At 37.3% G+C, this 23665-nt stretch overlaps 1 protein-coding gene and 1 non-coding gene across 2 annotated transcripts in view; one reads left to right on the top strand and one right to left on the bottom strand.

The window, feature by feature from the left end:
• The first annotated feature begins 3407 nt into the window (after positions 1-3407).
• Iqcm (IQ motif containing M) overlaps positions 3408-23665 on the top strand; it is a 513003-nt gene continuing 492745 nt past the window's right edge. Inside the window, exons 1-2 of the mRNA XM_021170291.2 lie at positions 3408-3690; positions 10351-10468. The gene's annotated coding sequence lies outside the window, so the exon portion shown is untranslated. The remainder of the gene's footprint in view (positions 3691-10350; positions 10469-23665) is intronic.
• LOC115031859 (small nucleolar RNA U3) lies at positions 10331-10537 on the bottom strand. The gene has a single exon (XR_003837497.1). It is a non-coding gene; the product is annotated as a small nucleolar RNA U3 (small nucleolar RNA).

Raw genomic sequence — 23665 nt, 5'->3', positions numbered from 1 at the left:
GCAAGAAGGCTATGTCTGCCTATAAAGAAATATGGAGACAAAGTGTGGAGCAGAGACTGAAGGAAAGGCCATCCAGAGACTGCCCCACCTGGGGATCCAGCCCATATGCAGTCACCAAACCCAGACACTATTGTGGATGCCAAGAAGTGCATGCTGACAGGAGCCTGATATAGCTGTCTCCTGAGAGGTTCTGTCAGAGCCTGACATATACAGAAGTGGATGCTCACAGCCATCCATTGAACTGATCACAAGGTCCTCAATGAAGGAGTTAGAGAAAGGACTGAAGGAGCTGAAGGGGTTTGCGACCCCATAGCAAGAACAACCAGAGTTCCCAGGGTCCAAACCACCAACCAAGGAGTACACATTGAGGTACCCATGGCTCTAGCTGCATATGTAGCAGAGGATGGCCTTGTTGGGCATCAATAGGAGAAGAGGTACTTGGTCCTGTGAAGACTGATGCCCTTGTGTGGGGGAATGTGAGGGCAGCAAAGCAGGAGTGGGTGGTTGGGTAGGGTGGGGGCACACCCTCATAGAAGCAGGAGGAGGGGGATGGGATAGGGGGGTTTCTGGGGCAGGTGCAGAATCGAGAAGGGGGATAACATTTGAAATACAAATAAATAAAATATTCAGTAAAGAAGTACCCCCCCCCAAAAAAAAAGGGTCCTGCTCAAAGGAGGAAAAAGATCTCAGAGTGACAAACAGTACAGAGAAACAGTATTTTACAGCTAGATGTATTAGCCTGGTATGACATCAGTTTTCTGTGAGTGTGGAGAAAAGGAATCAACACGTCTTCATATATAAGCAGAAATTGAACAATCGCACACCCTCATTGGATAGATTTGTTCTCAGCTTCATGTTAATTACAATTTAAATCCCATTTTGTGGAGGGTGGCAGCAGCAAAGGCCATGATCAATGGACTTGAATGATGAACTGAGGGAATTTCCCATGGTGTTTTTGAAATCTAGTCGGCTAATAAATAGTGGCTGCTTGAAAAATTGAAAACAAATGCTTTGGTGCAAAAAAATTAGATTGTCTTTTTACTATTTTTTAAAAGAAAATCTTATTATAATTTAATTTTTTGAGATTATATTTATATATCATTTCTTCTCCCCTTCCCTTTTGCAGTCCTTCATTATACACCATTTGCTCATTCTCAAATTCCTGTCCTCTTCTTTGTTATTACATATATATGTATGATATTCATAAATTTAGACATAATAAATATAACCTGCTCAGTTCATATACTACTTATATGTATTTCATGACTAACCATTTGACAGTTGATAACCAATTGGTGTGGTCATCCCTGGGAAGGCTATCTCTCCTGCTCTCAGCATTTCTTAGCTGTTTGTAGCTCTTTGTCAAGGTTGCATCATGGTGTGCTCCCTCCCTTCACATTATCATGTCTACTGGTGTCCTCCTTGTCCAATCTTGCTTAGGCAGCCATGTTGATGACGCATCATGGGCATACTTCTTGGACAATTTTTGGAGATGAAGTCTCACACACTGCTTTCTCTTTCTTTGGCTGTCATCTTTCTGCCCTCTCTTCCAAAATGATCTAAATGTTAGGATAGGAGTTGTAGATCTATCACCTTGGACTGGACTCCACAATTATACATTTTGAATAGTTGCATTTTTTTCTGTAATGGTCTTTGTCTGTTACAAGAAGTTTCCTTGATGATGGATGAGAACTACACTTATCTGTGGATTCAGAGACAGCCAGTTATTTGTATCTGGGAGTGTAGAATAGTTATCCTGTACTTCACAGTAGTGTTCACTTGTAAGTGAGAACATACCATATGGATCTTTCTGGGTCTGAGTTACCTCACTCTGCATTACTTTTTCTAGTTCCATTCATTTGCCTGAAAATTTTGTGTCATTGCTTGTTTTCATAGCTAAATTGTATTCCATTGTGTAGATATACCATATTTTCTTTATCCATTCTTCAGTTGAGGGAAATCTAGGTTGTTTCCAGTTTTTGGCTATTAAGATAAAGCTGCTATGAACATAGTTGAGCTAAGGAATAAAAAAGGCCCAAGGGAGGATATATGAATCTTACTCATAAGGGGAAACAAAATAGTAATCAGAGGTGCATGGAGATAGAGAACTGGATGGGAGAAGGGGTGAGGAAGGGAATGGGATGGGGATCAGGCATGGCAAGGAGGAGGCAGGAGTGGACTGGGAATAGGAGTGAAAATCACTCTTCATGGGGGAGGGGGCATCTCTGGGACTAGCTGGAGACCTGGGATGGGAGAGGATATGGGGATCAATGGGGGTGATTCTAGCTAAGATTCCTACTACAGAGGGATATGGGGAATGAAGTGGCCAGTTCCTATAGCCTTGAGGGACTATATAGCCTTGAGGGACTTCCAGTGGAGGGAGGAGGCATCAACTGACCCACAAAACCTTCAACCCAAAATTTGCTCTGCCTACAAGATGCACACGGATAAAGCTGGAACAGAGAATGAGGGAACGGCCAGCAAATGACTGGTCCAACTTGAGATTCATCCCATGGGAGAGAGCCAGTCCTTGACACTATTCATGTTACTCTGTTATACCTGTAGACAGGAGCCTAGCATAACTATCTCCTGAGAGGCTTCATTTAGTAGTCGATGGCAACAAATGTACAGAGCCATAACAAAATATGTCTTTTTTAAAATAACCTACTAAGCACAATTTGCACTATCCATATGCTCACAGGAATATGGTTGACAGATCTTGTTTATTTGTTGAGAATATTCCTAAGTAGTGAGTGAAAAGTGATGTTACAAAATTTAACTTTCATTCACAAGAATCGTAGCCAGAAGCCCTTTCATGGTACCAAAATTTTGGTTTGCCACAAAATAGCATTTGCTCTGATTTTATAAAAACTAATTAAGAATAAATATTTAGAATAAAGTTAGAGATTTCTATTGTGACGTAGAAGTTCTAGGGAACCTCTGTGACTCAAAAAAACCAAACCAAACCAAACCAAACCAAAAAACATGAACATGGAGAGGAGTGGAGAGATGGTGGGGCTAGCACCATGAAGAGTTAGGAGGAGAGTGGGGTAGACATTATAAAGATACAGTCTATGGATATAAGAAATTCTCAAATAATAAAAATAGATTATTCTAAAAGTTCAAAACAATGCAAAAAAGCCCCTCCCTCCTTTCTCAGTAGAACTCCTTGGGCAGCCTTCATACTACATCCTACAATTAAGTGATCCTGGTGAAAATCCAAAACATAGAAGGTCCCTCAGAGCGGGAGCACCCTCTCTGTACAGTTTGGCCCTGGAATGCAACCAGAGTAGAATCTCCGGTTCTAGGTTCACTGTGCTGTGCAGAACAGAGAACGTACAGATTTGAAAACAGATGCTCCTCAACGTCACAGGGATATCCAAGGAAACCTTCTGGTGATTGCCCAGGAGATTTACCAGTCCTGGCAGCAAATCGTGCCAGGAGGTCCTGGCCCTCAGGGGTGCTGCAGCAAGGGTCCTGCTGCCCCAAAGAGAAGTAGGCTAGTAAATTCACAGTGTTGTGAGGAGTGAGAGGAGGGGGCACTAATGGGGCCTGGTAGGGCAACTGTGATTGGGAGAGTGCCCTGGGGGCGGTGCTAGGGAGACAACAAGGGTGGGGCTGGCGTGACTCCACAACTACTAAAGAGGCTTGAAGGTTCTCTAGCCACAGAAGGTGACCCTGAGCCTGAAGGTAAGGTGAACATGGTCCTGGGACTTTGGGATTCTCTTGGGTGAGGGTAGAGAGAAATTTGAAAAAAAAAAATGCGTATTTACATTACCCAGATAATAGTATTTTACACAGTAGAATGTACTATAAAAGTTTGGACTGCATTTCAACGTGATAGAAAATAGAATAATGTCTGGCTCTTTCAGGTTTTTCATTCTGTGCACTCTTGTATGTGCTAAGTAGGCAGTTGGCCTTACGTTGATCTAGGCGTTCATGCTACCACAGCGCACATTTTTGGGTGGGCTTAAAGCTGAAACAGTCGCTTCTGTGCTGCCACCCCTGGAAGTCTCACACTCAGCACCACAGCACCTTTGCTGATTCTCAACATGCGTTTCCAGTCTTTCTGTATGGCCTGGTTTTACCTAAGTCTGCAGTGAAGAAGCACTGAAAATAATGAAGACAACTCTGAAGTAAAACCCTGCCGTAAAGCAGTCAAATGGGGATGAGACTACTTCGTAGAATTTTTAAAAAATGGGGGGACCAATATTAGTGATGTCTAGTGATCAGAAACAGGTATTAAATAGCTTAATCCTAAAGTGATCCTATGCTAATTATGACAGTTTGAATGCTTTAGTTTCTCTTTAGGAAGTTGAATGTGGGTTCTCTCCCAAATGGGGAGTTTTTAATTTATCTCCTGAGTTATATGAGCTTCTCTCCTAGAGGGGATATTTCAATTTGTGGGGAAAGTGTCATATAAGAATATGTGTGTATTTGTGTGTGTGTGTATGAGTGTATGTATGTATTGGGTAGGGATGGGGATACTTCTAGAGCATTCAGACAAGGAAGAGGATGGGCAAGTAAGAACTTGGAGTCTCCCATATTGGGAAGAAATTCACCAATTTGTAGGACAGATGTCAGTGGGAAAAGAAGGCCTTAGAGAAGAGTAAAGCAGAAGGCAGATGGTGGAGCCCTTGCATGCTAAACCAAGTGACTTTAATTTTTATCCGAAGGACAACAGAAAGGGTATAAACTGAGCAGGGTCTATAGAAATCATCAACAAGAATCTATTTCCACAACTATATATGGTATCAAGTACTTTTGTTTCTTGACCACAAAACTGTTCTTCAAAGTGACATGTGGTGGTGGGGACAGTCTGACAATAAAGGAGTGACCTGTGAGAGAAGAACTAACGCACAAGGACATTGAGGCACTGCCACTTTCTAAATGTGTCTGTAGAATTATGCTGTGCCAAACATACAGATCAATGTCAAGTGATAATTTCATACAAGAGAATAAATACTTGGTTCAGAAACTAACAGTCGGGAACAGAATGTAGGAGTATGACCAGATCTTTCAGGCAAGAGAGAAAAGATAGTTTCTAAATTCAACTTAGCTGGTGACCAAATTAACTTCTATTAGCATTTGAAGAAATAACCTTAGCCCTAAGTAGAGCACGCACATTTGCAAAACAGTCTCAGTTTTGGAGAAAGCTGCTGCTGCTTCAGTTCTTGTTCTGTTGATGGAACAATCTGTCCCTGTTAGGATGCCCTACTCCCTCAACGAAATAGAAAGATTGCAAGCTGCGCAGCTGGGAAACCAACAAAGTCAAGTTGTCCCGACTTCTCTAGTTTAGCCTTGAATTGTCAACTTACCCATGAAGTGGGATATATTTCACACAGGAGGAGGTCTGTATTGCTATCCCCAAAATGTAGGATGCTTAGTATTTTTTCCAGATTTAATTAAACATATGATTGTTGTGTGCATAGAAGAGATTGTGGCCAGTGAATCAGAGGATGACCAAAATAGTGTTATGGTGTGCTTTGATGTAAAACCAGAATTTATGTGAAAGAATGAGATCTGACAATAATGCAGCAAGTTTTTTTTTTCAGAAGTTGCCATATGTATGTATTCTTTTCTCATACATACATCTCAACAGCAGGCTCTCCTCTCTCCCCTCCTTCAAACACCCCTACCTCCCCTTTCTCCCAGATCCACTGCTCCTTTGTTTCTTTTCAGAAAACAGCAGACCTTCCAGTGTTACCACTGAACTTAGCATAACAAGATGCAATTAGACTAGGCACATATCCTCACATTAAAGCTGGATGAGGCAACCTAGTAGAAAGTAAGTCCTAAGGGTTGATTTCTTTCTCTGGTTCTTTCATAGAGATGAACAATAATTTGAGAAAATTATTAACAGTAGATTCAACTTAGCACTTCCCATGGAGGTATCGGAACAAAATTGATTTCATATCATGAAGAAATAAGAATCCAGTATTTGTTCATATTACCTCTCAGACTTTGAAAAGCAGACCATTTTTATTGTAAGCTAGGGAAATTATCCTTTTCGGGATTGTTTTTGGACATGTACACAGTTATTCAAAAGATTTAAAAATAAATGTTAAGTATTTGGCATAATATTTTGAGATGCTTAGTTAAACTCAAAGGACTTCTGTGATTTTTCACGTTAAAATATCAAATTCTTTTCAAATGAGACTTTGGATAAATTCTTCTGTTCACATTGGCTTTGGCAGTGACTCCATTCATTCAGCCTGCTCTATTCTTTTTTTTTTCAGGTACTAATTTGATTCTCAGAAAATTAAGAAAGGCAGTGTGATAAAAAGCAATTTTCCTTTTATGCAAAACATAAAGCCTTACTAATTTCCTTGCCTTAATTTTGCTTTCCAAGTGTGAACTTTTTTGTCTCCCCAAATGTTCATATTTTATTGTCCTGTTTTGGAGAGGGAGGGATAGTTGTTAGCTCATGATTGGAACACTCAGCAATGTGGCATTTCTTTTTACATGGTTTCTTGAAAATAACAGGTAAAAGTTCTGCATATAACATAGAATAAAAAGATTGTAAGTATAAACATTGCAAGACAGAAATAATAATTTGCTTAAGAACTGCATTAAAGACAATTGCATTAAAATAAGAGTAGAAGCATTGACTATGGAAGAGGCATGTCTTTCAGTATTGACAAATGTCTAGAAAGAGAATGCTGGGCATAAAAAGGGCGATGTTGGTAGACAGTGAGCGTTTAGAATGAACTGTGATTTCTAGAGAAAGAAATACACATTGTAGATGAAGATCTGGTTCATTATTCATGTTTTTAAAAAACTCCTACTGAGTAGTTTCTATATCCTACATGCTATTTTAAACTAAAACTTATACTTAATAATTATGCTGCATTTTGTTAGGTACATTAACGTCAGAAGACACCTTGCAGGAGTTGGTTCTCCCCTTCTACCATGAGTGTTTCTGTGATAAAGCTCAGGTCACTGGGCTTGGCAGTTGGTGCCCGTACTTAATAAGCCACTTCCTAGCTCCAGTTGCTTGTTTACAAGAGAAAAATTTCCACTGTTTTTCCTATCTCCTACCATCACGAATATTAAATATGAATAATTCAGGCAGACTGCTGGTAGTTAGAGAGCTTGTCAGTAGCTTCTCAAACCAAAACACTCCAGTAATCCTCAGTGTCTGCTGCCCTGGTAGGCTGTGATTGTTGACTCTCAGGCTGTAGCACTAAGTAACTTTTTCACATGGTCAGGTGGAAATGTTTGCTTTTTTGCCATTTCCACTTGGCTTACTATCTCTTGGGTACTTAGGATGCTCCACAGTAAAAGACAGATTTTATTTTATTTTTTTCCAGTTCTTTATTTCTCTAACTTATGTTTTTGTTTGTGAGTACTAGACTAGCCTCATTTGTATTTTAGAATGATCCTTACCTCTTTGGCATCATCCTTACTCCTCTGGCTTATGAGGGTGTAGCCAAAAGAGTGCTTCTTAGTGGATATCGCCTAGATTGTGCTCTGTGGGGACACTGGGAGGGAAGAGCTGAGTGCAGAAGTTTTACTGATATGTGTTCACAGGAGATAGTTCTCTAATACAGCCAAATGAAAGGATACAGCTAGGAGAGTCTTCCCTGCAATAGGATTGAAACACGGGTCTTTCTACGGGCATAAGGAGGGTCCTACAGAATTGTCTCAAATTGCAGCATATGCTTCAGGCATTTGTTTTCTGTATCTGCCAGGAATCATCTGTTCACACCACCTAGGTAGGGCTTTGACCCAGGACAAGGCAGTTTTCTGTGGCAGTGTTTAGTTAGGGCTATTGCAGTAAACCATAAACTAGTGGTAGGCCCAGAGTCTGAGTTCATGCATTGGCCTTGAAAAGGGGATCTGGACACTGCAGTTTTTTATTTTCTGGAAAATAGTAAGCATTATAAGCATTAAAAGCCACATACTGGGGCTATCAAACACTGTCACAATTCTAAATAATCCCTTGGGGTTTTGGTTAGAAATCATTGGGTTAAAAGACTGCTTATATCTACTATGGCTTTAATGATTGTGGATGAATGGGTGCATTGTAGATGAGAATTCCACCTGATCAGTATTTGAAAAGATATGGCAAGCAAATCTGGCATGACTCAGATATTACTGGCTGAATATAAATACTTATACTGCAAAGTGCATGGAAGATATCTAGTATGTTGCCATCTATTGCCCTGTAGAGCAGTCGAACCAGTTTATATTCTCATTAGCAATCTAGCAGCCATGGAATTTTACACTAAAATCTACTAATTTGAATCTATGAATTTTCACTGGTATTGTTGAGGAGTCCCAAGAAGACAGGTAAAGAATTGGGGATTGTATAACCTAGGTTATGCTGCTGTCCATATTTTTATCTGGGTTTCTCCAGTGCTTCTAGAGATCTCCAAGAACACAAGAGAGAGCTGGACACTTTATAATTCACATTCAAGAAAAGCTAGAGTACTTAAAAGAGGGAAGTGATGACTGAGAAGAACATGGAAATATTTTAAGTTTTGACTGTGCAATTTAAACTCTCTTGGAGGTAACCCTTTTATTCAAATTTAATGAATTTAGATTAATTCAACTCTGTCCTTTCAATATCTACTAATAGTTCAAAAAGGAATATTGGGTCAGCTATTGATAGGATTGGAAGCTTCCCAGGAGAAAGAGTAGGCATGGAGACTAAAATAAGCAACTAGTTTTCAGTGTGTGTGCTTCAAGAACAGGATTGGAGACTTAAAAATTAATTGTATAATGTATCCAGATGTTGTGTATGTACTAAAAAATATGTTGTGACTCACAATATTTGCTGTTAGCTTTCAGATCTCTTACTTTTCTTTCTTTTTTTATAATCATAATTTTTTCAATAAATAATGTGTCACCACATTTTGGTATATAAAGATATCATGATATTTTACACATTTTTAGAAATAGCTAATTTAGTAGTGCTTTTAAGATATTAACTCTAAGCTACCCATGTTTCTTCAAACAGAAATTGTCCTATGCAGCCACTTATAATTTATATGATCCACATCACGTATTTTGTATTTTAATAATACATTTTAGAAACAACTAATTTATTTTAAGCATGAAAAAACAATACTGAAAAGATTGGTGTACCTTTATGTAACAGCAAAAATAAAATTAACATTATTTTATTTAAAAAAGGCTCCCTTATAATTGTTTATGAGCTTATTAAAAAGATGAGCATTTTATATTTTAATACAAATTCTTTTACTGTTTCATATAATTATTACAAAGATAAAAACAAGGCTCATTGACAAAATACTGTGAAAACAAAAGAAAATAACCATGTTAATTTTAATGGACTCTTCCCATTTTTCACTTTTTACAAGTGTGTGTGTCTAAGTGCAGGTGTCTGAGCAGGTCAGGGGACCTTAGATTGCCTGGAGCTGTAGGTGCAGGCAGTTGTGAGCGATATGCCCAGTGTGAGTCCTGAGAAAGGAACTCAGGTCCTCTGTAAGCAGTGCTCTTAATCATTGAGCAATCTCTCCAACCCTTCTCATAGATTTTGAATATTCCTGTTTGTTTTTTAAAGATAGTATTATGAAAAGTATGAAAATAAGTTGTATAATATAAAATTATTTTATACTGTTTCAGTACCATAGTAATAAATCAAGAACAATGTTTTAAATGCTGACACACTATTTTCTTAAGAGTATGAATAGTATTTTATGATATTTAAACAACATGATTTGAGCCACACATGAGTTGCTTAAAAGCTCTCATTATGTTAAATAATTTTCCAGTAAATAACTTGCTCACAACTCATTGAGTGTTGTCAAATTAGTTTCTTAGATACATCCTTGTGTTGCTGTTTAAAAGCAAACAATTTGAATTTGAGACAGATTTCCAGATTCTTTTTCAGAAAATTTGTACCAATTTGTACTCTAATAATGATCTGAGGGACTCAACTACATCCTTTTATGTATTAATAATACAAAGACTTGAAAAGCAGATAAAAATGTGTTGTTTTATTATCTTTTGATCATTAATGAGATTGGAATTTTTTTCATTAGTGAGTTTGTGCATTACTTTGTGAGTATGGGTCTTTTGATAGTTTAAGAAACTAGATTGTTTCTTTTTAATAAAAATTGCTTCAAATGTACAAGGTAGTGATTAAATATATTAGTCCTACATATTACAAATACTTTTTCTTGACTTTATTTTTGGTATACTTTCTAGAGTAAAAATCCTGATTTAAAATATTCAAATTTTAAATATTTTCTTATATGATTTCTGATTTTTAGGTCAACCTTAGACTAATCACAATATAAAAGTATCCTGATTAAAAATGCTATCTTTTTTCTTTTTCTTTTCTCAAGTAGAAAGTCTTTCATATTCTGTTTTCTTTAGCTCTCCCAAGGGGAAAGAAGAAAGATCAACAATGGCAGAAGGCTGTGGCAGCATAGGCGCAGAAAGAGCTTGCTTTGTGCTCAGGAGAGAACACTGCATCTCAGCCTCCTGGTTTTAGGTACTTTACATGTTCACAGAAGTTTCTCTAGTAATGAAGTTCAGAGATGGTCCCTGAAAGTATAGTCTTTGGTATCAGACATTTATCTGTAAAATTATATTTTTTGTGGAGTTGACTTCTTGTTCAGAATAATAGGAAGTCTGGTACCTGTGTTAGTTAGTTTTTGTCTACTTGACAAAGAATTACCTGGGAACCCAGTTGAGGAATTACATCTATCATATCAGTCTGTGGGGATAACTTTTTGATTACGGATTTATATGGGAGGGCCTTGTCTGCTGTGGGTGGTGCCATTCCCTGGCTAGGTGGTGAACTGGGTTTGTATAAGAAAACACTGAGCAAGCAATGGGATGTAAGCCAGTAAGCAACTTTCCTCCACTGGTCTCTTCTTCTTGTCTCTACATTTGCTTTCATCCAGGATGGACAATAGCCTGTAGACCAAATAAACACCTTTCTCTCCAAACTGGTTTTTGTCACAGTGCTAATGACAGCAAGAAGAGGAGAACGAGGACAGGATCTTTCCAAAGGAAGGGTGATTGTCCCAATTATACTAATTTTATAACTTATTCCCTCCATTTATTTGAAGTTATTATTTCATCTTTACTTAGATCTTCATTATTTTAAAATCTTTCTTGGTTTATTTATTATTTATTTATTCTTCTCTCATATATTACATCTCAACCACAATTTCCCTTTCTATCCTTCAGTCTCATCTCCCCAGTTTATCTCTCCTCAGATTCACCCCCCTATGCCTCTTCAGAAAAGAGCAGGCCTTTCAGAGACATCAACTAAACACAGCATAATATGACTAGGAACATACTATCACATCAAGGCTGGGCAAGGCAATCCAGTGGAAAAAAGGAGTCCCATAAGTAGGCAAAGGAATCAGGGAAAGCCCCTCCTCCCATTGTTAGGATTCCCACAAGAACACCAAGTTATTCAGCCATTGTTAACATATATGCAGAGGACTGAAGTCAGAGTCCTACAGGCTCCCTAATCTCTTAGAGACCACATGACTCCTGGTCAGTTGATTCTGTGTTCTCATCCTGTGTCCCTGACCCCTCTGGTTCCTCTAGTCCTTCCTCCTTCTCCTCCTCAGCAGGACTCCTGGAGCTCCACTTAATGTTTGCCTGTGTTACTTTGCATCTGCTACTATCATTTGCTGGGTTAAGTCTCTCTCTCTGGTTTCTTTGGTGAAGATTCTGCTATGCTTCAGTCCCAGAACATTCTGTAGGCAGGACAAACTGTAGGTTAAAGTTCTGTGGCTGAGTTGGTGTGCCAATCCCTCCATTTAGGGCTTTGCCTGGTTATAGAAGATGGCCAGCTCAGGTCAAGTTACTCTTGTGGGTTCCACGGAGTGTTCATTGAGCTAGGTTTCTAACTTGCCCCTCGAGTGTCCCCTAATTCAGTTTTTCTCCCAGTATTTTCTCCCTACCCCCAGTCTAATAGCTCCTGTTCCTAATCCTACCAACCCCCAGTACACCATTGAAATTCATTCTATTTTTCTTTCCCAGGAAGATCCTTGCATCCTAGTTAAACCCCTCCTTCTTACTTAGCCTCTCTAGGTCCTAATGTTCACTTGTAAGTGAGTACATACCATGTTTGCCATTCAGGGTCTCACTTACCTCACCAATGATGATTTTTTTCTAGTTCTATCAATGTTCCTGAAACTTTCATGATGCATTTTTAAACAGCTGAATTATACTCCATTGTGTAAATGTACCACATTTTCTTTATCCATTCGTCAGTTGAAGGACATCTAGATTGTTTCCATTTTCTGGCTACTATGAATAATGCTTCTTTGAACAAAGCTGAGCAAGTGTCCTGATGTTCAGATGGAGTGTCCTTTGGGTTTATGCCCAGGAGTGGTATAGCTAGCTGGGTCTTGAGGTAGATCAGTTCCCAATTACCTGAGAAACCACCATATTGAGTTCCAAAGTGACTGTGCAAGTTTGCACTCGCACCAGCAATGGAGAAGTGTTCTCCTTGCTTTACATCCTCGCCAGCATGAATTGCCACTTGTGTTTTTGATCTTAGTTATTTTGACAGAATTTGAGTCATTTGGATTTGCAGTTCCCTGGTGGCTAAGTAAGAATGAACGTTTTTTCTTTAAGTGTTTCTCAGCCATTTGAGATTTCTTTATTGAGAATTCTGTTTAGATTTTATGTCTATCTATCTATCTATCTATCTATCTATCTATCTATCTATCTATCTATCTATCTATCTATCTATCTATCTATCTATCTATCATTTATCTTTCTTTCATCTGTCTTTATATCATTTTAAATGGTATTAGTTTTTTCATGTCTAGTTTCCTGAGTTCTTTACATATTTTGGATATTAGCGCTCTGTCAGATATGAGGTTGTTGGAAATCTTTTCCCATTCTGTAGGTTGCTGTTTTGTCCTATTGACAGTATCCTTTGCCTTACAGAAACTTTTAAGTTTCATGAGGTCCCCATTTATTTACTTTTGATCTTAAATGTCTGCACAATTTGTGTTCTGATCAGGAAACTCTCCTGTGACAATGTGTTCAACATTATTCTCAACTTTCTCTTTTATCAATTTCAGTGTATCAGGTTGTATGTTGAGGTCTTTGATATACTTAGACTTGAGTTTTATGTAGGGTGATAGATAGATATGGGTCTATCTGTGTTCTTCTACAGACAGGCATTCAGTTAAACCAACACCATTTGCTGAAGACGCTTCCTTTGTTCCATTGTATATTCCTGTTTTCTTTAACAAATTTCAGATGTCCATAGGTGTCTGGATTTACGTCTGAGTCTTCCATTCGATGCCACTGAAAACCTGTATGGATTTTATTACTACAGTTCTGTAGTACTGCTTGAGATCAGGGATAGTGGTATCTCTAGAAGTTCTTTTATTGTATAAGATTTCTGTAGGAATCCTTTTTCCCCCATATTAAGTTGAATAGTTTTTATCTCCTGGTCTGTAAAGAATTCATCCTATCGATCCCAAAGCATGGGAGGTTGTTCCATCTTCTGATATTGTCTCTAATTTCCTTCTCCAGAAATTTGAAATTTTTATCATACAGGTCTTTTACTTGCTTGGTTAGAGTTACTCCAAGACATTTTATATTATTTGTGGCTATTGTAAAGGGCGTGTTTCCCTGATTTCTTTCTCAACCTGCTTATCATTCATATATAGGATGGGTACTGATTTTTTTTTTAAGTTAGTCTTGTAACCAGCCACTTTACTAAAGGTATTTATTAACTGTAGGAGTTCCCTGGTAGAGTTTATATGGTTGCTTATGTATACTATTATATCACTTGCAAATAGTGATACTTTAACATCTTCTTTTCCAATTTGTATAAATTTTATCTCCTTTAGTTTTCTTATTGCTCTAGTCAAAACTTCAAGTACAATATTGAATACCTATGGAGAGAAAGAACAGCCTTATCTTGTTCCTGATTTTAGTGCAATTGATTTGAGTGTTTCTCCCCTTAAATTGATGTTGTGTATAGACTGGCTAAAAATTGCCTTTTTTTATGTTTAAGTAAATCTCTTATATTCCTGGTCTTTCCAAGACTTTTACTCTGAAGGGGTGTTGGATATTGTGAAAGTCTTTTTCAGATTTAGTGGGATGATCATGTGGTTTTTCTTTTAGTTTGTTTATATGGTGTATTATATTGAAAGATTTTCATATGTTGAACCATCCCTGCATCTCTGGGATGAAGCCTGCTTAATCATGGTCGATGATTCTTTGTCTTTTTATGTGTTCCTGGATTCTATTTGCAAGTATTTTACTGAGTATTTTTATATCAGTGTTATGAGGGAAATTGGTCTGTAAGTCTCTTTCCTGTTGACTCTTCATGTAGTTTGGTTATAAGAGTGACTATGGCCTCATATAACGAATTTGGCAATGTTCCTTCTTTTTCTATTTTTGAAGAACAGTTTGAGGAATATTGATATCTTAGGGTTTTACTGCTGTGAACAGACATCATGACCAAGGCAACTCTTATTAGGACAACATTTACTTGGGGGCTGGGTTACAGGTTCAGAGGGTTAGTCCATTATCATCAAGGAAGGAACATTGCAGCATCCAGGCAGGCATGGTGGAAGAGGAGCTGAGAGTGTTCCATCCTTGTCTGAAGGCCACTAGCAGAATACTTGCTTCCAGGCAGCTAGGATGAGGGTCTTAAAGCCCACACTCACAGTGACACACCTACTCCAACAAGACCATACTTCCAAATAGTGCCACTCCCTGGGCCAAGCATATTCAAACCATGACAATTGGTATTAGATCTTCTTTGAAGGTCTCATAAAATTCTTCACTAAAACTGTCTGGCTTTGGTCTTTTGTGGTTCGAAGAGTTTTAATGACTACTTCTATTTCCTTAGGGATTATAGATCTATTTAAATTGTTTATATGATCTTGATTTAAATTTGGTAAATGTTTATTAAGAAGATTATCCATTTAGTTTAGATTTTCCATTTTGTGGAGTTCAGGTTTTTGAAGAAAAATGTAATGATTCTTTGTATTTCCTTGTTATCTGTTGTTATCTCTCCCTTTTCATACCTGATTTTGTTAATTTGTATATTCTTTCTCTGTCTTATAGTTAGTTTAGATAAGAGTTTGTCAATATTATTCATTTTTGCACATAACTAATGCCTTGTTTCATTATTTGTATTGTTGTTTTTATTTCTATTTTATTGATTTTAGCCCTGACTCTTGCCATCACCTCTTAGGTATGTTTGCTTCTTTTTATTCTAGAGATTTTGGGTATGCTGTTAAGTTGCTACTATCAGATTTCTCCAATTTCTTTATTAGGTATTTAGTGCTATGAATTTTCCTCTTAGCATTACTTTCATTGTTTCCCATCAGTTTAGATATATTGTGCATTAACATTCATTGAATTCTAGTAAGTCTTTAATTTCTTTCTTTATTTCTTCTTTGATCCTGAAGTCGATCAGTAGGGAGTTGTTCAGTTTCTATAAGTTTTTAGGCTTTCTTTTATTTCTGTCATTGTTGTTGATATCCAAGTTTAATCGTGGTGGTCTGATAGGATACAAGGTGTTATTTTAATTTTCTTGTAGTTGTTGATATTTGTTTTGCATATGGTCAATTTTTGAGAATGTTCTGTGAGTTGTTGTGAAGAAACAAATATTCTTTTGTGTTTGAGTGAAATCTTCTGTAGATATCTGTTAGGTACATTTGATTCATATTATCTGTTGGTTCCATTATTTCTCAGTTTAATTTTTGTCTGAATGACCTGTGCATTGGTGAGAATGAGGTACTGAAGTCTTCCACTATTAATATGTAGGGTTCAGTGTATGATTTAAGCTTGAGTAATGTTTCATTTATAAATGTGTTTGCCTTTGATTTTGGGGCATAGATGATAAGAACCGAATTGCCATTTTGGTGAATCTCTCCTTTGTTGAGTATGAAATGTCCTTCTTCATCTCTTTTGATTAATTTTAATTTGGTCAAATTTTTTTTGGGGGGGTGATAATATAATAGCTACAGCAGATTCCTTTCCTTTCCTTTCCTTTCCTTTCCTTTCCTTTCCTTTCCTTTCCTTTCCTTTCCTTTCCTTTCCTTTCCTTTCCTTTCCTTTCCTTTCCTTTCCTTTCCTTTCCTTTCCTTTCCTTTCCTTTCCTTTCCTTTCCTTTCCTTTCCTTTCCTTTCCTTTCCTTTCCTTTTTTATGGTTTTTCCAGACAGGGTTTCTCTGAATAGCTCTGGCTGTCCTGGTACTCACTTTGTAGACCAGGCTGGCCTTGAACTCAGGAATCCACCTGCCTCTGCCTCCCGAGTGCTGGGATTAAAGGCGTGTGCCACCATGCCCGGCTTACAGCAGATTTCTTGTGTCCATTTACTTGGAAATACTTTTTACAAGCCTTTACTCTGAAGTTTATCATTGATGTTGAGGTGTGTTTCTTGTTTGCAGCAGAGGGATAGATCTTGTTTTCATTTTGTTAATCCATTTTGTTAGTCTGAGTCTTTTTATTGGGGAAGTTAGTCCATTGATACTGAGAGATATTAATGACCAATGATCCTTAATTCCTGTTATTGTGTGTTGTTTGTTGTTGTTGTTGTTGGTTCTCTCTCCCTCTCCCTCCCTCCACTGTGAGTGAGTGTGTGTGTGTGTGTGTGTGGTGTGCTTTCCTTCTTTGTTTTTTGCTGGTATGAGATTATTTATTGCATTTGTTTCACTTGCCTGTGTAGTTAACCTCCTTTGGTCAGAGTTTTCCTTCTAGTACTTTCTGTAGGGCTGAATTTGTGGTTAGACATTGTTTACTTTTGACTTTGTTTTTTTTATCTATGGTGATTGAAAGCATCTCTGGGTATAGCATTTTGGGCTGGTATTCATGATCTCTTAGACTCTCCAGGACATTTGACCAGTTCCTTCTGTCTTTTAGGGTCTCAAATGAGGTATCTCGTATAATTCTAATATAATAATAATAATAATAATAATAATATAACAATAGCAACACTTGATCTTTTTCCTTTGCAGCTTTTAGAAGTTTTTCTTTGTTCTGTATATTTAGTGTTTTGATTATTATATGATGTGAGGACTTTCTTTTCTGTTCTAATCTATTTGGGGTACTGTAAGCTTTTTGTATCTTTATAGGCATGTCCTTCTTTGGGTTAGTAAATTTTTCTTCTATACTTTTGTTACATATATTTTCTGGATTTTTGAGTTGGGATTCTTTTCCTTCAATTCCTATTATTCTTAGGTTAAGTCTCTTCATAAAGGTCCTAGATTTCCTGAAGGTTGTATGATAGATTTTTTTTTAGATTTAATATTTTCTTTGACTGATGAATCAATTTATTCTATTATATCTTCAAAACCTGAGATTCTCTCTCTTATTTTTTGTATTCTGTTGATGATGTTTGCATTTGTAGTTCCTATTTGCTTACTTACATTTCCCATTCCCAGAATTCCCTCAGTTTATGTTTCTCTATTGCTTCTCTATCCATTTTCAGGTCTTGGATAGTTTTCTTTCCCTGCTTGTTTGTTTTCCCTTAGCTTTCTTGGCATTCTTTAAGGGATTTATTGATTTTCTCCAATTTTTTAACTTTTCTTTGATTTTTGATGGATTATGTGGACACTGTGCCCCTTCTTAGAATTGGGAACAAAACACCCATGGAAAGAGTTACAGAGATAAAGTTTGGAGTTGTGATGAAAGGATGGACCATCTAAAGACTGCCATATCCAGGGATCCATCCCATAATCAGCTTCCAAACGCTGACACCATTGCATTCACTAGCAAGATTTTGCTGAAAGGACCCAGATATAGCTGTCTCTTGTGAGACAATGCCAGGGCCTAGCAAACACATAAGTGGATGCTCACAGTCAGCTATTTGATGGATCACAGGGCCCCCAATGGAGGAGCTAGAGAAAGTACCCAAGGAGCTAAAGGGATCTGCAACCCTATAGGTGGAACAACATTATGAACTAACATGTACCCCAGAGCTCTTGACTCTAGCTGCATATGTATCAAAAGATGGCCTAGTCGGCCATCACTGGAAAGAGAGGCCCATTGTACTTGCAAACTTTATATGCCCCAGTACAGGGGAACGCCAGGGCCAAAAAGTGGGAGTGGGTGGGTAGGGGAGTGGGGGGGGTAGTGTATTGGGGACTTTTTGAATAGTATTGGAAATGTAAATGAGGAAAATACCTAAAAAAATTCTTCTTTAAGTAATTTAGTCATCTTCATAAAGTTGGTTTTAAGGTTGTTTTCTTCTGCTTCAGCTGCACTAGAATAATCAGGTCTTACTGTCATAGGATAGCCTGGTGGTGCCATTTTGCCCTGATTACTGTGTTCTTGCACTGGTGTTTGCACTAGGCCATCTGCAGTTGGGATGATTATAGGTCTAGGTGTTGACTTCTCAGATTGTCTTTGTTGGATGGATGCTTTGTTCCTTAGGATCTGGTTCTTCTTTGGTCTTCTGGTCTTTGTGGCCTGGATTTCTGGTGACTGGTGTGACCTCTGACTTAGTAGGGAGTCTCTTGGCCTATGGTGCAGCTAGGAGTCTCAGTTCTCTGACTAGTATGGCCTGCACCTGAGAGTCTGCTGGAATTAGAGGCAGGAACCTATCTGCAGAGAGAGCTGTGGGTGGGTGGAAGGGACCTGGCCTTGGGTCGGTAGTATTGGGGAGTGGGTGGAATGGGTCTCTGGGAACTGAATCTAGGGTGTTAGTTCAGCTGGCAAGCAGGTCAGCCACCTGTTCTGATTTATGTGGCCAGCACTTGAGCAATAGCAGTCTTCAGGTATTAGGGTATTTCTTGATTTTTAAAAATTATCCATGTATACATATACATAAAATTAATGAAAAGAAAAATTAATAATTTAGTCCATATGGGAACAATGCCCGTGTTTTATTGCTAATCTAGCATCCAGGACTCATTGTGGCAGAGCTTGCTTTATGTCATTCACTGTCCATTGTTGATACTGTTTTAATTCTAAGCTACTACTTGGTTCCATGCTTTCTATTTTCTGCTCATATTCTGAAAAAAATCTAGAAAGTACAGAATGAGATTATTAATAGATAATAAATATGAATGTGTGTCTGATAGTACTTTCTGCTGCCATTAGATGCTTAAGTTCTTGAATAGACAAATAGCTTACCCAGCAGTCAACAAAGCTCTACAATTGTTACTTTGGACTGTGTTTGGCTCCCCTGTCAAGGGGTATGGGGTAGTGGCCTAATCTATTGCTGCCTGTTTGTCTTTTGGTATGGAGATCCTTATAACCTGTTTTATTAGAAGTTTAGTAATTAATGACATGAACCCTTTTGCGTATGTCTCAAATTCCTTGCATATTTTAATATATAATAACAGAGGAAAGATTTAAAAAATCTCTATTTTATACCTGAAAAATAAACTCAAACTGAAACAAACAGGAACATACCCAGAGATTTTGAATTGTTATCCAACCTACCTAAAGTTCTACACTCAGAAAGGCTCTTTCTTTTTTATTGCAGTTGATTTGTTTCTTATAAGAAGGGTGTAAACTATGTAGCTTTGGCTAAATTTGAGCTTCTGATTCTCCTGCCTGTTTCTTCAATGCTGGATTTACTGATGGGTGTGACTTTTGTTCATTCTCCAGAAAAGATCTTACATCAGTATTTTAATTCAGGTGTTTTATTTTATTATAACTTTTAAGCTACTTAGTCATCTAGGTAATTGATCTTTTGTTCTAGGGAACAATATCCTACTTAAATATTGAAAAATATTTTTTCTTCATTTTCACTCCAATCTCAATAGCCAAGAGGAAAGTTTGTAAATAGCCATGATGAAAGTTTGTAAATAGCCTCTGATATCATTAAAGCAATTTGTTCCCTCCATTTTGTGTGTTTTAAGAGTTTTATAGTAGTCCCAGTTCAGCTTTGAAAGCCCTGTGAAGTTATCAGCATCTTGCATCACTTTCTCTTTCTTGGAATGCACAATGGCAACCAGACTTTTCTCCATGGCTGAAGAGCAACACAAAGCTAAGAAAGCCCTCTAATTTAATCTCAGCATGATAACTTTCCTTCTTGCTTTATTACCTCTTTGATAGAGAATCCAACTACAAAAAAAGGGAATATTTAAGATATAAAGTCATTGCTAAAGGTGAATATTTGCAGACTTTCTTTGGATCTACCCAGATTTCTAGCCACACTTTCATTTCTAGAAAATCTCTAAGATTTTTAAGTCCTACATTCTTTGCTTTTCTATCTACTAGTCTATTTTTCAGATATTAGATGTTTACAGCTTTTGTACTAAGTTCTAGTGTCCAGAAAAATACTATCTATCTATCTGTCTGTCTATGTATGTGTCTATCTATCTAATGTTCATTCAGAAGTTCAAGCTCTTAAAATCATTTTCTGAGAGTGATATAATGTTGTAAAGTTATACAACAGGAGTGTTGGTGAATTATGATCAAAGTCATGGCAAACACATTGCTTTTTCTAGTGGTTGCATGATTATCAGGTCTTTGATGCTAAATCTGCACCCACTGAAAATGCATTTAACTTATCTTGATGGTTTTGATTTATTGGCCTTGCAACCGCCAAGGTTTCCCATTTATTAGTGCTTGTTTTATATCTCAGTGACCAGGGAGCTTGTACATTTGAGGCATAGCCTAAAGCTGGTTTAGCTGTGTCATATTTCATAGCAAGCAACTGATTGGGGAAACACTTTTTTGATATTTCTATTGTGATATTATATTGTTTTTAATAAAGAGAGAGCATGTAATTTTAATTTAGAGTCCCTCTTTTCCCAAACAGTGTTGTGATTTCAAAGAACTGGGAAATTCAATAGAAATAGGAAAATCACTAGTGAGTAATCAGCTTCATTTAGGGGAACATAAGTTAGAGAGTTTAAATAAGAATCATTGAACAAACAATGATAGAAAAGATATATTCTAATTAACTGCTTTCTGAGCTTTTCTTCAAGATGGATAAATGATGCTAAAATTTTTTATTAAAAATTATTCTTAGTTTTAAGTATACAGAGGAATCCATCAGCATTTCTCTGGAATAACATAAAGAAAATCCTTGAAAGTCTCTAACTAGAATGAGAACTTAAGGAGTGTGGGCTTCAAGTGCTAAGATTTAGAATAATCTCCAGGGTTAAATTGACTACTAAAGGAGATACATGCTAATTCAAGCTTTTCTTCTGTGCTATTGTAACTTGAAGCTTCATCTATTTGGTGCTCTGAGCTTGGGTCCTAGTAGCACTGACTTTTCACAGTTTGTCAACTTAGACTGGATAGTTCTTTATTTTCTGGGGTCTATTCTGTGTGTTGTAGTATGGTTAGTGTTATCTCTGGCCTGTGTCTACTATGTGCAGATAGGACTACTCCAATTGTGAAATGTCTTCAGAACCTGAGGAGTTGGCTTAGTATAGTAATATAGAGGATCATTGTTAGCAGTATATATCTTTTACTTTTGATGATTGCTATCCTTTGCGTCAAATGCTAATTCTGGACCCAAAAGATAGATCAAATAAATTATTCCATGAAAATATTCTTAAATTTTCCTAAATGAGCTGGACTAGAGGTGATTTTTTTTAAAGTGGGGAGATGATCATCCAAATATAACCCTTGTGAGAACATGGTTGATATTTTTCATTTTTTATGAAAAAATTGTTATGAACTTTAAAACACATACCAAGATGTGATAAGTCTATTCCTTTGAAATGATAAAATGTAAAATACTATGTCCACCTTAAAGTAACTGCTACTTTGATTGAGATAATTAGCCTTTCCATAATTCAACTACAGGGATCCCCAGCTTCTGTCCTTTGGTTGAACATAAGTATCTGCGTCTGACTCATTCACCTCTTGTTGGGCCTCTTGGAGGGCAGCCACTTTAGGTTCCTGTCTGTAACCACACCAAAGCATCAGTAATAGTGTCAGGCCTTGGAGCCTTCCCTTGAGCTGAATCCCAATTTGGGCTGGTCACTGAACCTCATTTCCCTCAGCCTTATTTGTGATAGTCAGAAGCTGGAAACAACCCAGGTGTCCCACAACCGAAGAATGGACATAGAAAATGTGGTTCATTTACACAATGAAATACTATTCAGCTATTAAACATGAGGACATCATGAGTTTTGCGGACAAATGGATGGTAATATCAACCTGAGTGAGGTAACTCAGACCCAAAAGGACATGCATGGTATGCTTTTTTTGTTTCTTATTGAGATAAGGTCTCTCTTTGGAGCCCTGGTTGTTCTAAAATTTGCTTGTAGACCAGGTTGACTTCCCACTTGCAGAGACTCAACTGCCTCTGTCTCCTGAGTGTTGGGATTAAAAGTGTGCACCAACATGCTTGGTGGAGAAGCCTCTCTGATTTAGTAACTTTAAACCCCTCAACTCCCACTCCAAGCAAATTTTGAAAATTAGGATTAATATAATGCTTTAGTGTAGAGAAGAAATTTACCAAGAGTAAAGTATATATTTTAATGATATAACATATTTATTAGAAGCTAAGTGTAGCCTCACATTTCTAAAAAACAGTTTACAATGTTGAGCTAGTAATGTAGTTGACCGACAACCAGGGTTAAATATTTAATTAAACATTACAGTGGCAGTGGCTTTTATTATTATCAGACAGGAGTACATTGTCATATGTGGAGGGCAAAATTTATAAGTATCTAGAGCAGAGGGTCTTCCTTAATTTCTTTGAGAAATAAAGACAAACAAAGTCATTTGGGAGGTAGAGGTAGGCCAATCTTTGTGAGTTCGAGGGCTGCCTGCTCTATATAGTGAGTTCCAGGACAGCCAAGATTTCATAACAAGAGCTGGTGTCAAAAACCAAGATCAAGATCAAGTCCTGTCTTCTGCATCCCGTCCCCTTCCCCACCACCACCAAAAAAACCCCTCAACCTAACCCAACTCAAACCAAACCAAGCCAAAAGGCAAAGAAAAGCTGGAGAGATGAATCAGTGGTTAAGATCACTTGTTACTCTTGTAGATAGATGACTTGGTTCACTGGGCAACATACAGCCATCTATAACTCTGGTTCTAGGGAAACTATGCCCTCCTCTTGCACATTTTGGATCCTGAAAATATGTGATGAATATGCATATACTTAGGCACACATATATGTACATAAAAGAAATATATTTTAAAAGGCAAAAAAGAAACTATTTCTCTTTTTTTTCATTTAATACATGAGATTAGGTAAAGAAATTACACAAAAATGTAGTTGTACCAACAGTGTAATTTAAACCATTTAATTATAAATCTTATAAAATGATTAGATTATATGTTGCTAAATTTGAAGAAGATACTCTGCAAGTATTTTGAAAAATAGGTGTTTTAGAAGAGAGAGGAGACAGGTAGGAATGAATGTAGAAGGTAGAATTGCTGAGAGACTAAATTTTGGGATAAAGCTTGTAGAAGCTCCTTTACATGTTTCTTGCATGCATCTTTGCAATATAGAATTACATTATATATTTCTGGTGATCTTTCTCATGCCTAAGTTAAGAGTTAAGAGCATGTAATTAATCTTAAAAGACTACCTGTAGGGTCACTTCCATGTGGCAAAGGATTTAGCCTCTGTCATAGTGATGTTTGATGTTTAAGGGTGTTTCTTGGGAACTTGTCACCAAATTAAAAGAAGCATTTGAATTTATCTATTCACCCAGAGGAGTATTAAAGCATACGCTGACTTCTGAAGTCTGTTTCAAAGTCAAATGCCTTCCTTTGAGAGTACTTTGCTGTTCACTTATAAAACCGGAAAAGGGCAT

This window comes from Mus caroli, unplaced genomic scaffold (assembly GCF_978045245.1).
Source record: "Mus caroli unplaced genomic scaffold, Mus_caroli_1 scaffold_10, whole genome shotgun sequence".
NCBI lineage: Eukaryota > Metazoa > Chordata > Mammalia > Rodentia > Muridae > Mus > Mus caroli.
Note: the sequence above shows the minus strand (reverse complement) of the source record. Positions and strands in the feature narration are given on the sequence as shown.